This window comes from Capsicum annuum, chromosome 12, assembly GCF_002878395.1.
Source record: "Capsicum annuum cultivar UCD-10X-F1 chromosome 12, UCD10Xv1.1, whole genome shotgun sequence".
In the NCBI taxonomy this organism is placed as follows: domain Eukaryota; kingdom Viridiplantae; phylum Streptophyta; class Magnoliopsida; order Solanales; family Solanaceae; genus Capsicum; species Capsicum annuum.
In genome coordinates, this window is record NC_061122.1 from 149,227,519 (window position 1) to 149,243,281 (window position 15,763).

A 15,763-nucleotide genomic window follows, 5' to 3' on the forward strand; every position below is an offset into this window, starting at 1 on the left:
AGCCATCTACATCAATATAGTAACCTGACAGAGGTAATGGTCAAATCTAAAGAGAGTGAACAAAAGGATTTCAATATTTGAGAGTGTTATATAATAATAAATAGTTGACCCATAATGTGTAGTAAATAAACATGAAAGTAAAAATAGGGGTTTGTTTAATGATTTGGAATCGAATAATTTTGTTATTGTGAGAATAATATTTTGAAGCAAGAAATAATTAGAGACTAATAAAGTATGGATGAAACTCTAGGTTATTCCTTACTAGGTGTGGTTTCATGCATGCATATTTTATTATTTGTCTAAATTTAGCTAGAAGTCATGGGTAGGATAGATCTAGAGGTTTTAGTATCAATTTGTCAATCGAACACCAAATATCGCAAATGGATTCTTTCAAACACCTCATAAGTGTAACAATTTTACTAATTTATTTCTTTAATTAACATCCTTATGTCTGAGATATGCTATTAAAAGAATTAATTTAAGTTATTGTTCATACCTATTGCTCACCAATATCCCCTTTGTAAAGGATGATATGGGTTCAAAGGTAAATGGGGTTTGCATCCCCCAATTCATAGTTAAAATATAGAATAAATGCAAAACCTATATCAAATAGCCAACTAGGAAGATAGATAAACAAAACCCATGCACTAATCATAACTTATTCATGCTTATCCCCAAGATAAAGAATTAGCTACTCATAGAGAGATAAAGTAGATATATACCCAAATTTCTTTCAAATTGACCAATATAAAGTAAAGAGAATACCATATCAAAGTTTTTATTTCAATGAATATTTAATAAAAACTATTGATTCTTTACATAAGAGTTTCTCCAATATTTCTTAGCTTAAGAAAAGTATAATGATAGTAAAATAGTGGTGGGAATGAGATGAAAACCCCCTTTTGAACCTAAATTCTCGATTTCCCAATATTATAAAAATGCCACCATATTGTTGATTTGCTCGAGAAGATATAGAATGGTTAGGGTGCAGGTAGGGTGAACCTTGGGCATAGATGGCACTGTTTGGGTTATCTTAGCCACCTGCAGGTGATGTGCCCATATTGTGTATTTTATATGCTCTAGTTTCTACTTTACTTAGTTGGCCTATAATTACTGAGTATAAGTGGACCACACTCACCCCTACTGCACCCTTTTGGTCTAGATTTAGGTATGAGTTTATTGCATGGCAATTGATTTAATCGATATCTAGAATACATTAGTGATAGTGGTCGATCTATGCTTTTGGAGTTGATCTAGTACCTAGACTTATCTATTTCTAGTCTTGTTTTGTATTTTAAAGATAGAATATAATTGTTTAGACTATTGTGTATCTCTTGACTGTTGAGATATATTTAGTAATTCTTACACTGTAAAGTGGTGATCTTCCATCTATTCGAAAGGCCCCATTTCATGTTATGGATATTTCTAGACATATTGATTTTATTTTGGATATTGGTTTTGGCCATATTTAGGGGCATGTCCCATTTTGATTTTATTACTCTTTTGGTTTGAGGCTTTATAGTACTTCTATGGGTTGGAATAGGCGAAATCGGTATTGGTGTCAGCCTTACCATTGGAATAAGATGGTGGGCTAACATCATTTGATAATATTGTTGGTTGTTCAATCCTATTTAATTTAAGATGAATTATATTATGTTTTGGAACATCTTTGGTTATGGTATAGTTTATGGCCCTTGTTTTAGTAATGGTTTGGTATGGTTGGATTGTTCGTATGGGATAATTGCACTCGATTGGGTCGATCACTATTTTAATCTTATCCCAAACTCTTTATATGAGCTGTTGTACTATTTTGATACATGCTTAAAATTCAGCAAACTCGGGGCAGGTGGCTAGAGGTTAGGTTATGGGGGTGGTCTTTAATCCTAGTCAGATTAGGATGCCCATTACGACAAGGCTCCCGATTAGGTTATGTCAATCGTAGTCTTTAATATAGTATTTGTTAGAAGGATCTTAATTTGAGGCAAGGCATATGGATTGAGTTACTGAAGGACTATGATATATTTATTCTATTTCATTTGGGTAAGGCGTTATGGTTGAAAACGACTGGAGTCGGAGGGCCATGAATACGAGTAGCTTGGTCTTCATTTAAATTTTGAAGTAGCCATTGGCTTTGGACATCCAGACCTAAGCTAACCTGTGGTTTTAATTTATATTTCTAACTCTAGGAGGATTCTTTTTAGAGTAGAGGCTAGGTTTACCTTATATGAACATATTCAAGTTTGTCAACTTTAGGAAGGCAAACTTCAAATTACATTTTAAGGTTTGATGATTGAATTTGTGGTTTGAGGGTAGGAGAATTGATAAAGTATTTTCTTTTATAGGATCCTATTTCTATGTAATTTATTTGCCCAGGAAAAGATTAGATGTATAGGGATTTGAGGTAGCATTACTGGTAAAGTGGTGTGGTGAGAGATATAGCAGAGTTTATAGCTCAATGCCTATGATTCCAGCAGGTAAAGGCAGAGCATTTGTCACCTGGTGGATTACTTCAGAAGATACCCACTCTCGAGTATATATGGGAGTGGATCACTATGGTTTTCATTCATGGTTTGCCTCGCACTTCTCATGGCTCTAATAGCATTTGAATACTCATGGATCGATTTACCAAATCATCTTATTTCATCCCTATTTAGACTTTCTTGAGTGCTGAGAGGTTGGCCCATATCTATATTCATAAGGTGGTTCACCTTTATGGGGTGCCTATGTCCATTATTTCAAACTGAGTTTCTCAATTCACTTCTAGATTCTAAAGGACATTTCAGGAGGAGTTGGGTATACATGTGGACTTTAGACCCACCTTTTATCCCCATATAAATGGGCAGTCAGAGTAGACTATTCAGGTTTTAGAGAGTATTTTATGTCCTTCTATTTTTTATTATAGAGGTTAATAGGACTACTTTTTAGCTATGTCACAGTTTGATTATAATAACAAGGTTTATTCAATAATTTGGATAACCCCACTTGTGGCTATATATGGTGGGAATTAGTGGTCTTTGCTTGGTTGGTTTGTGTAAGACCCCTTAAAATTTCAAAAATTGCAATGACTTTATTTTTGACCCTCCCGCATTCATAATGTAAATTTTTTACTTGAATTATGTTAAGTGATGTTAAAAGCCTAATTTAGCTAAGTTTTGGAATTTTTTGTGGGGATTCGGGGTCATTTTGGGACTCCGAGATAGTAAGACTTCGTCATAAGGTTGTGTCAAGGAGGATAACCGTCGCGATATTGGCATAGCACAGAGGCTAACCTCTGCGATAACGACATGCCACGCTGATGTTTTAATTTCATTTAGTTTTTGTTTTATTCACCTAGGGTGTTGGGCTTTTGGTCTTTTTACCCCTTGTATGACCTTTAAACTAAAAATACACCCTTTTCCCATCAGTTTTAAGGATCAAAGACCATTCTCTTCCCCTTTAACACTTAAACTAGGAAACTCTAAGGGTTTCATAATGGATTCACCATTCAACCTCTGAACTCTAAATTGTTTTCAATGCCTTGTGTATTTCAAAAATGTTTATCTTTCCCTAACTTTAATTTTACATTGGCATTAATTTATTGGATTTTCATGTAATTTAATTATTGGTTTTGAAATTGGGTTGAGGGGTTTTGGTTGTTCCTGATTGAATTACTTATCACAGAACCCAATTAGGTAAACACTTGACATTCTATGATTTGCACCCAATGGCTTGTAGCAAGTCCTTACTCGTCTTAGTGAGCCACTCATACTCAGAGCAGAACTTTGCCACATACTTATAGGTTTAGTTACAATTGGGTCCTTAGGACCTATCAATACTCCTTACGAATCATGCCCTTAAGTCATATTCAGGACAATACCTCAAGTACCATTCACTGGAAATTTTACAACTAGGGTCACCTAACCCATCAAGACACCTTACGACTCATAGTTTGAGTGGTAGTCAAGATTGTGAGGATAAAATATAAGAAAATTTTCACAGAACAAAAACCTGAGGTATTATAGGAAATACTTGAATTACTAGAAGTATTAGAAATACTAGAATTGTTGAAAATATTAGGAACACGGGAAATACTAGAATTATAGGATATATTTGAAACACCAGAAATACTGAAATTACTAGAAACATTAGAAACACTGGAAATACTAGAATTACTGAAAATACTATAATTACTTGAAATATTGGAAACACTAGAAATACTAAAATTACTGGAAATATAATAGTAGAAATATTGAATATTGCTTAAGGTTGTGTGCTAGCCTCAAGGCTGTGAGCCAATGTCAAGGTTGTCTGCCAAACTCAAGGTTGTGTGCCAATATCCAGATTGTGTGCCAAGCTCAAGGTTGTGTGCCCACCTCGTGCATCATCATCATCATATCATCATCGTCATCAAAATTATCATCTTATATATTTCATTTGCTTTATTATGTTGACGTTGTGATTGAATTTATGTATTCACTTGTTATATGCCTACTTTCTTTATACCATATCACTTATACCTGATAATCCTATATTTATATGTTCTTCTTTATTTATTCTTGCATGTGATATAATGTATACTTGTGTTAGTTTTGTTGTACTATTGTTGTATTTGTGATATATATTAGAACTGTTAGTGCAAGCAATGTGGTCTCCCATTTATAGGACATTTTCTGATTATAGGTAATGTGCCCTTAATGTGTATTTTGTGTACTTTGTTTTCTACTTTTCTTGATCGGGCTATGATACCTAATGAGTACAAATAGACCGTACTCCCTCATATTGTACCCATATAGTGTATATCCAGGTTTTGGTATGCCCCACGTTGCTTGACTTAGGCGGTTGTTGGAGCTATTAAGGTAGATGATGATTTTCTAGCATCCGGATGTCTTCCACAACCTTTTTCTAAAGACTATGCCTTTACTTTCATTTCAGTGGTGGAGTTTCTCTTGTATTTGGATATCTTATGTATTTCTTTTGGATTTAATTTGTACTAGTCATGTTCTTATTTAGTTGACAACTGGTTTTGAGAGTTACGACAATATTGCTATGTTTCTTTGGCATTTACTCTACTTATATAGTATGGCTTTATACTAGAAGCCTTACCATGTTGTTATTTTAGTTCTTATACCTTTTACGTATCGGATGGTATAATAGTTTACATTTCAAGGTTCGACGCGATAAGTGCCATCATGACCTATCATTTTTTTGTCGTGGCAATAATTAATTTTATTTGGAAGCATATTGGTATGAGGATACCAAGTGGTAAATGCCTTAATGAATGTCTCCTAGGTTAATATATTGGTTTATGTGGAAATTATTTAATTTAGGGTTAAAGAGAATTGTGTAGCTCACCGTGAAAGTGTAAGTCCAGAAGGGAGAAACACTAAAAACCATGTTTTCCGATATTGGGGGTCTATATCACTATGTTCTTAGTGCACACTTGATATATATATATATATATATATATATATATATATATATATTGGGATGACTATTCTTTTTGGCGGCTTTATTTTTCCCTCGGTTTTTCCTTGATTCATGTGGCTAACAAGCACTAGGGCCCTTCCAGTAGGACGAGATATACTAATATAGCCCATGGGTTCCTTTAGGATGGATAGAGCTACACAGTTCAAGTTAAATGTTTAAACCTTCATGTTTATGACCTTTATCCCTATCCCAAAATACTACGTATATATATGTATATGAATGTGGTGCAAATGTTTTATGGTTAGATTTTGGTAATTGCATTATTTTATCCTTATTCCCTAAGATACATAACAGTGTATGTCCTAATGACCATCCCTGGATGCTACATCATTTCATAATATAGGGTCCAAAGGGTTTTCTGCTACTCCTGTGCAGCGTTAGGTGGTTTGGAGCGTCTATTGAGTTGTTGTGAAGTAGTGCGCCCCCATCCTATGAAGGCCTGGTCCTTTTATTATTCTTTCTTTTTTGTCAAAGTAATTTTGGATTTTTTTACTATAGTCGGGGGCATATACCAACTTATTTGGTATTTTCAATTTTATAGGATCTTATGGACAAGTATGAGTTGAATTATTTGTTTTGACTTTTAGAACTTTCATTTGACTTATTTATGTTTTATTACTATCTTTATTAGATTTCACTTTATTGTTATTATTGTGCTCTTGAGCTTAGGCTAAGGGGGTGGTCTCTGGTCCATGGTGGGGTTGAGATACTCATCTTTGGCAAGGCCTAGTTTCGTTCATGACAGTTTGAAACTTCAGAGCAAGAAAAAATTTTATGTTGACTGTAGTCTATATGCCTTGGTATTCACTATTAGTGACCAGTTCTTCCAACAAGCATCACTATGAATAGCGTGGTGAGTTTTAAGAAGAGAGACAAGGTCAGCCCTCGGTACATTGGACCATTTGAGATATTGCAAATAGTTGTAAGGTAGAAAATGAGTTAGCTTTTCTTCCATCTTTTTTATCTATCCTTTAAATTTTTCAGATATCTATGTTATGGTGCTACATTCCAGATAAGTCTCATGTGCTTTGATGAGGCTTAATTCAGTTGGATGAGAGGTTAACCTTCATAGAGAAACATGTATCAAGTTTGGCCAGAGATGTCAGGAAGTTGTGCTCCAGAGATATTCCTATAACTAAGGTTTAGTGGTGACACCGTCCAATTGATAAGGCTACTTGAGTAACTAAGAATGATATGTGTACCCTATATTACTACATGTTTGATCCTTCAAGTAATTCTTTACCCTTTACTTTCACGGACACAAGTTGATGTTGTAGTGACCCTATTATTTATTTCCTTATTCATGCTTTTTTTGGTATATATAGCTTTTCTATAGAAGCCCTAAGTAATTTATGACTTACTGGCATTGATAGTACGATTATTGGTCTGTTCAATTGATTTTTAGAGCCATTTTCCTATTTTTGAGCTTTTAAAGTTAAGGAATGGTTTTTGGGCTAGAACATCAACTAAATGGCCTTAGATGTCATTTTTGACAGTCTTAACAACTTCAAAATGTCAATTTCAGGCTAGGGGACCCGATAGTTTGTGTCCCAAAGTTTCCAGACTCACATTAGGGTATGGGTGAAATTTGGATAAAATAAGTCTTTATAGTGTGGGATCCACTTTTTATCAAAATAACCCTAGATGGAAATTCTAATGGCGTCATTGAGTTCGAAAAGTTGAATTTGGTGGGGTAGCATCGTTCTTTTACTAGAAAAAGATTCCAAATTAATCTCGAGCACCCAATCGGAGTCTGTTAGGAATTTTTAAACTTGGCTGGCGTCATGTATGTAGTGCATCCGCTTAAGCGGCCAGGGGACCTGGACCACTTTAGCAGCACTGGACCACTTTAGCAAAGGTAATCTATCCTATGCCTAGCCACTTTAGTGAACGTTGGGTGCTTTAGTAGTCATTTAGTCAGTAAAGCAGCCATCACTATCATTATATATATTTTCATCATCCTCATTTTCCAGCTTTCATTGTAAGTGTAAACAACCAGTTTTACTATTCAAATCTTTATATTTATAAGCAAACATGGGGTTGTCGTTGGTTAGCTTGGGAAAGTATTTTCTAGTGTTTTTAACATTGTTAACTTGTAAGAAACAACCTTAATTTAGTAGTTTAAATCTTTATTTCTTTGGATTATTTGGGACCAATTTAAGGACTATTTTGGGCTCTAATTTAGCCAAATTTATGTGGCAATTGATGCTTGAGCTACATGCGATGTGGTGATGGTTTTTATTCCATAATTCCACAAGCGGGCCTCAGTGGAATTTTTAGTTGATTACTAACCCGGAGAATATAAATGCAATATGGGCGTCATTTTTCTTATCTTGATGCATAGATCCTTATTTTTATGGTGTGACAGCTATCACAGGCTTCACAAAAGGTAAAAGATCTAGTTTAGAGGATTCAGCGAGAGTTCAATGATAGCCAGATAGGCTAGCATTACCCTTCTTTTAGATTGAGCTTAATTATGATATTAGCATATTATTGTGTTTCAGTATATCATAAACCCATTTCTACTTTCTATATTATGATATCATCTCTTAAGTCTAGAATTGGTATTTGTATTGCCTTAGGAGAGGACTGGAAAGCCTTAGACTAGGCTCAGACTAGTTTTACCTCAAGATGGGTATTAGGACCCCGTAGCAGGCCCCATCTCTTAATTTTAGGTAGAACGATAAAAACGAATCTCCTTTAGAATTAGTTAGATGTTTGATAGTCTACCTTAGGCTCTTACTTAGGGTTAGCATTGCCTTAGACTTAGTTACTCGGTAGATAGCTTTCCTTCCCAGGCAAGATAGTACCAGACCCTAAATCACTCTGGTTTTACTTAGAAAGGGGACTCGTCCAACCTTAGTCGGTTTACTAGTTAGAGATTTGACTTAGTGATTTAATTTAATGAGAGTGGGTTGAGGACCCTGGATTTTTCGCTAGCTAATCTATAATTAGATATTTATATGCATAATTATCCATATATTTAAATTTTTATTTAAGACCAGCATATGTTCTATGCCTACTATCATAAGTTCTGGCATAGGTATGACATTTGGTTCTTGTTATGGTTTATTCTTTAATGCATCATATAGTACAAATATGGTTGGTAATTTATGAGTTTTGATTCAAGTCCGGCATCTGTCTATGACTATGGTTTGGTTGTTATGGCATTAATTATGGATATTACTATGAGTGTTGGCAACTCTACTTTGTTCTAGTATGGAAGTTCTAATGATTTTTCATGGATGATTTGGCCTCTTGTTATTATCCACTAGTGTTGGTTATTGTTTGGTATATACTATCATTATGGATTTGGGATTGGGGAGTTCCTTGATATTAGCACTACTAAAGATTATTTATGCTTCTTATCTTATCTTTCCTCTTGTTGGCACCCATTGAATTATGGGGACTCGGTAGGGTTATGTGGTATCTTGTTGTGCGCTTTCTGGGCTTATGAGGATCCAATTAGGTTATAGTTTGTCCTTTAGTTTACTTATGACTTATATATTTCCTTTATCATATTTTCATAGCATAGCTCAATATTTACATCTCTATGCCTTATTTTGTGACTAAGCTTACAATCTCGAATTTTATATTTATGCTTTTATTATATTTGAGCTCAAAAGTTCGATGATACCTATTAAGTACTTATTTCTTCAATACTCATAATGTTTCTTTGCATATTTTCCCTGATATAGATCTGAGTATGAACAATTGATATTGATATTATCCTCGGCCCTATCTATTGATTTAGGGTAGGGTGAGCTTTATAGAGTCTGAAGTTAATCCCCCTCAATCTACTTTAATTAGTAGTCCTTTGTATTTTAGAGACTACTCTATATATAGGTAGATTTTGGATATTCTCTGGTACTATTTTATCATAAAGGCTCATAGTACCGACTTAACCGATATTAGGAGGAATTATTTTGTATATTTTATCCACTTCTCTCAATTATGTAGTTGTAACGCCCCAGATTTTTGGCCATTAAAAATTTCTTAAGCTTTGAGATCACTACCCTATTATGACCTGACTATATGAGTCATATGGTGTCTTGATGGGTCAGGTGTCCCTAGTTGTAGGGCGTTCAGTGGGTAGTGTTTGGGTTTTTTCCTTGGTTATGACTTTGGGGATACGAGCCATAAGGGATTGTAAGGGTTCAATAGGATAAACCAAAACCAAATCAGTAAGTTAGTGGCTTGACTCTACTCTGAGTACAAGTGGCTCACTAAGAGCCGTGAAGATAGGTTACGAGTCATAATGTGAAATCGTAGGTTGTTCAGTATCTAACCCATTTGAGTTCTTTGCTACCTACTACTGGACCTTATAAGTCATAGGGTTTGGTTACTAGCTCGGTGATTCAGTCGTAAGATTGACTGTGTAAGGGGGGTTTTGGTCACTATCTTGGTTATGACTTGTGGACACGAGTTGTAAGAAGTTAATGGTTGACTCATAGTCAAAGGCGACACTTTTTAAAATTTTAAATTGGAGACACTTTGGATATTTCCCACTTTAACCATTTAGATCCCATGACTTAAAACATTCCTTGGGACTTCATTAACAAATCATTCCCAATAAAAAACTCCTAAAATTCTCTCTCAAACTCTCTATTCAAGCAAAGTCTAGGGTTTTAAAGCAAGTAATCTTCTAAGGTTCTTAGGGTGCTATCTTTTCAAAATCTCTTGTTATTTCAGGAATGTTGCTTCTCCCTCATTGTTATTTTATTAAAAGCATAAATTTTAATATATGGCTTTAACGGTATTGATATGGTCTACACATAAAGGTTGGGGTTTTTTATACTTATCATTGAATAATGTTTTCCCATGGTTTGATTATGGTTTTCATGTTTTAAATATGGTTTTGAACATGTGGGTGGATAGGTATGGTGGTTGAACTTGAGAATGGTAATTTTCCCTAAACTTGTGATTTTTGAAGTGGTTATGACCCCAACCTTATATTGTAAAATTGCTTTGTAGTTATGAGAAAGGTGGGAATTTGAATTAGGCGTACAATGAAATCCACAAATTGATTAGTTTGACTTATTTCATGAAGCTAATCCATGGAATAAATGGTTAAATGGTTAAGGATGGTTTTGAAAATCTTTTGGGGTACACTAGAATCCCCTAAGCAAATAATTAATCAAAACCTTATGTGTACACGGGAATCCCACAAGTGATTTTAGTAATGAAGTCTGTGGGGTACATAGGAATCCCCTAAGTGTTGTGTTATTGACATTGCTTGCAAGCTATAATTGGTATGACGATACCAGTTAATAATGCCTTAATAATTAACTCCTGGAATAAGTAATTTTGTTATGTGTTAAATGTTTTAATTGGGTAATTAGCAACTCGTGAAAGTGTGAGTTTGAAGGATGGACACTGGAAACTCATGTTTGCCGACATGAGGGTTACTCTTGATGACCATGTTTTTGTGGGGTATAACGGAATCCCCCATAACTATATACATAAATATGTATCATGGAGGGCAAAGGGTGCAAGGGAATCCCCGGCCATCTATGATATCTCCAATTTGTGTAGCTACACACACTGTGGCCCATTCGGGGGAGGAACTGGGCCCATATAGCCCATGGGTAGATTTATGACGACAAAGCTACACAACCCAGGATAATTTTGTAAAATGGATGCAAACCTTGTTCCCTATGCCAATATGGTTTATATGTATATATGTAATTGTATATGGTTTTTCACATTGATTTGATTTGGTTTTTAATTAATGGAATTACTTTATCTTTATCCCTAAGTTACATTATAGCATTCACCCCACAAACAATCTTCAGGTGTTGTATCCCCTCATTATGTAGGAAGCAAACATACTTCCACTCTTCCTACTTAGTGACTTGGTGACTCACAACAACTTTTGAGTCAGACTGAAATGTTGAGATTCTATACTCCGGAAGACCCCATTTCATGGTATGGATTTCTTTATATCATTATTAGTTCTTTGGTTTTGGTTTTTTCTATTGTCAGGGCCATATCCCAACTGGATATTCTTTAGTTATGACTATAGGCTTTGTTGGACAACTATTAGAAAGGGTGGTGTTGGAATTGGTATTAGTATTTGTATTGGTATTGGCATTGGGATTGGTATTACATGGTTAATTGTTTGGGGATTTTGGTTTTGGTTATAGACTCATTACAATGCCTTTAATTTGATGTTATGTTATCTGGTTTTATGTTCGAAATTCATCCGACATGGGGTGAAGGTGTAGTCAATGGTTTAGGTATTGGGGGTGGTCTCCAGTCCTAGTCAGACTTGAGATATCCAACACAGATAGGCCCTAGTTCGGGTAGTGTCATCAGTATTATTTATATATATCCTTTCCATTTCTTATTTTTTTTTACCTTTGGCCCATTAGCCCATTATCTTTCATTTCGAGCCATGTTTTGTCTAACCTACTGATGGATTTTAGTTGGTGCCATCATGACCTAAGAAATCAAGTAGTGACACTAGTATGCACAATAAAACATGTAATTCATGATCTTCAAGACTCAAGTAATGGCTAGTTGCTACCAAACCAATAACATCCTCATATATATCAACCAAGGTCAATCCAACCAAGAGCCCTCACAATAAGAATATCCCTTTTCTCGTGATGTAATCAAATTATGATAAAGGAATTAACTTAAATCACTCACTCTTCCAAAGAGAATCATGCACATGTATACTATACCATATGTTTGCCAATTTTCCATCTTACCACAATTAAATGTTCTAAGTTAAAAACCATGAAGGTCTTATGATGGTTTGTAACATAGGCAACAGGTAAGGTTGTATAGCATTGGTTAAAGTGACTCTAGATCTTTGAAGTACTACATGAGACCTCAAATTAGTTGTTCCCTAAAAAATACTTTATTTGACATACTATGGACCATTTTTTTGGTCCTTCTCTCATTCTTTTCTAACCAAAACAACTCAAATATTTACATTCTAAATCTAAAATTTCAACTCCTTTTCATTATCTTTCTCTCTCTCTTATTTTTATATATTTACAAGGGATACTAGGACAAACAAGAGAAGGAAGTAAATAGTCTTTGATTCTATAAACTTTGAATCACAAATCCTACCCAATAACTACTCCACCTCAACTTAGGATTTTGTCCTAAGTTGGTTTAAGGCTTCACCTACACTCATCAAGGTGGTTTTTGTTCGAAATAGGGTAATATAGGAAAACAGGTTGTGGCTTCTAACATGGTTGTCGAAGAAAAAGGCTACAAGGCACAAAATTGGGAAAATCTCAATCACTCAACTGATAAGAGGGAAGGTTATATGACCATTTTCAAATAATCACTCTCAATAGATGGACCAAGTTCATTTATCTAAAGTCACAATTCTCTATGCTAAGTGATAGACCAACAAGGCAAGTTCTACATGGACTCATGACACAAAATCAAGTTGAAGCCTCACTATTCATGGAACTTAACCACACAACTGAAGAAACACTTTACATTTCTCAATTGACATACCAGACACATTGCACATATTTATAAGGTGTTCAAGAAGTCAAAACAAGATGAAAATATTGACAAACATGAGTCACTACTTGAAATTGAGCCTACTGGAACAGATATGCTAGAACCATTTCTAAACCATTGCTAAAAACTGTTTATTGTGATGGTTATGATCGTTACCAAAATGTTTGATAGATATTGACATGGATTAATTATATAACTATTGTGATTATTATATAACTATGGCAATAGGAATTGCTATAGTAACAATTTTGTGAATAATTATGATAAAGACAACTATTGTAACAGTTTTATGAAAATTATTATGTATTGGAACAATTAACTAATCCTCTATATTTTCCACAGTAATTTTTATCAACCTTAAATTATTATATTCTTTTCTTTATTTCTTAAAAATCAATTTAAAAAGAGGGATATATATAAATTATCGTCATTTAGGCAACTTCAGTCTTAAACCTCTCTCAATCTCGACCCATCCTCATATCTCAAACCTCTCTCTATGTCTCAAATCTCTCTCTTTTAAAAATCTAGCGCCGCTGCTAATGTGAGCTAATGTCACTACAAGAAGTATAGAATTAGCAACAACATTTTGTTAATAATCATAATTTTTTTGCTAAATGTAAAGAAATGCCTACAACACGATTTAATTTGTTGCTATATACTAGAATTTTTAACAATGAGTTTTTACTTATTGCCAAATATTATAATCTTGTTGCAGTAAGTAATGACTCACATGGCTTGAATAAGTATAAAATACAAAGATCATGAATCATGTAAAACGGAACATGTAACACAATCTCGTGAGTCATTATACTTTTAGCTTTGAAATTCATACTCTTCTCTTATTCTCATTACTAAAGGCTAAAGGAAACTTTAAGCAATACTTTCAACTCATGCATATGTCTCATGGAGAGTAAAACTTCTTCAATGCTCAAGAACTCGTAACTTTTTTGTACTCAAATACTTGGAATGCAAACTCATATAACCTTAGAACATACTTGAAGGCATTTTATTCACATTAGAAAAATATCTCATTTCAAGCTTTAGGGAAAAATACTCATATCACGAGAAAGTATTTTAGTTTTAAAAGAAAAATATCTTATCTCAATGGAAAATACTTTAGTTTAGGAAGTTTTACTTAACTGACATAAAGCATGCAAGCTACATGCAGTCCAACGTTTTGTCCTCCTAAGGAAGAGACCTCACGTTGGGAAGAGGTGCCATACACTTGCCAAGGAATATAAACTAGGTCCAATGATCACTAAACAACCTTAGTATTGGGCCCAATATCAACTCGGCCTTAGGCCCAATAATAATCATTAACTCAGCCTCAGGCCCAACCTACAGTGACACATATTTTTGGTGTAACAAACCGTAGTAACTTACCCGCTCGATGCAAAATACTACTCCCTTTAGATTATCTGTGTTCATCTCATAAAAATCTACTTTTGGAAATAATCTTGTGGTTCACCACAAACCCAATAATCAAATTGGTAATCTTATGTAGTAGAGTAGATTTCAAAACTCAATGACCATTAGGTCAAAACATTTCTCAATAATCTCAAAATACTCAAATCATGGGTGCTTATAGCACAAGTGTTCATAAAAATCTCAAGTCTCAAGTAGGGTTTAATAATCCATAATTCAATCTCAATTTAAAACTCATCTAAAGCAAAATAGATAGCATATAGATTCATAAATCATGTAGAAATATGGAAATTTCAGCAATTTGTCTGAAAATCTCAACATACTCATATACTTCAATATCTTAAACTTTTCAACTATTAACTTCTCAAGGATTAAAATCATGGGGTATAGACCCATTTGCTATTTCTAAAGAAAATATGTAAAAACCATGCCATTAGACTCTCAATTCATAGGAAACATCAAAAGCTTGTAACAATAAAAATGGGTGTAAAACCCTAATTAAATTTCATGTAAAATCTCATAAATTGCAGAGAAATTGAAGTTTAAATAAGCCTTTGGGCACACGGGTGAAAGGATTACCCTTGTTCGAAACCCCACATACCTTAAATTATAAAATTGGATGAACAAGCTTGCTCTAAACACTTCTTCTTACTCTTGAGAGAGGGTTCTTGCAAACTTGAACTTGGAAAACTCAAATCTCAACTCAATTTTTTGAATCTATGGTGAGTTCTTGGATTTCTTCCAGAAGGGTTTTAGATTTGCTCTTGAGGGAGAAACTATAGCATTTGGATGTTTTGGGAGAAAATGAGGCTATAAAGTTCATTTGGAATATATATGAGGATTAAAATAGAAAAGACCCAAAATCACCCTGTTAAAATGAGTTAAAGCACTGACCGGGGGTTGCGACGGTCGAAGTGACGGTCCATTGCAAGTCTGATTGTCTGTCAGGTCATCCGTCGCACGTTCGCTAGGAATGAGACACACTGCCTTGATCCGATGGTCAGAGCGACGGTCCATTAGATCGTCCGTTGCACGATGGCCAGGGTGAGGCCACACTGCCTCAACACGACGGTCCCAGCGATGGTCCATTGCATCCTTAACGGTCTTTCAGTTTTTCCATTGCACTTAGGCTAGAAAAAGAGGGTTACTGCCTTGGTTGCGACGGGTCGAGCTACATCCCATCGCAAACTCGATGGTCCGATGGATCGTGCATCGCATGTGAGTGGTTCCAATAACTCACGATAAAATAGTCATAACTTCTCACCATAATACCGAATTTGGATTAAATTGGTATTGTTGGAAAGATAATTCAATTCTCTATATGATAAAAGGTCAAATTTTATAAAATTCTATATGGCTTAAACAACACCACTTGGGAAGT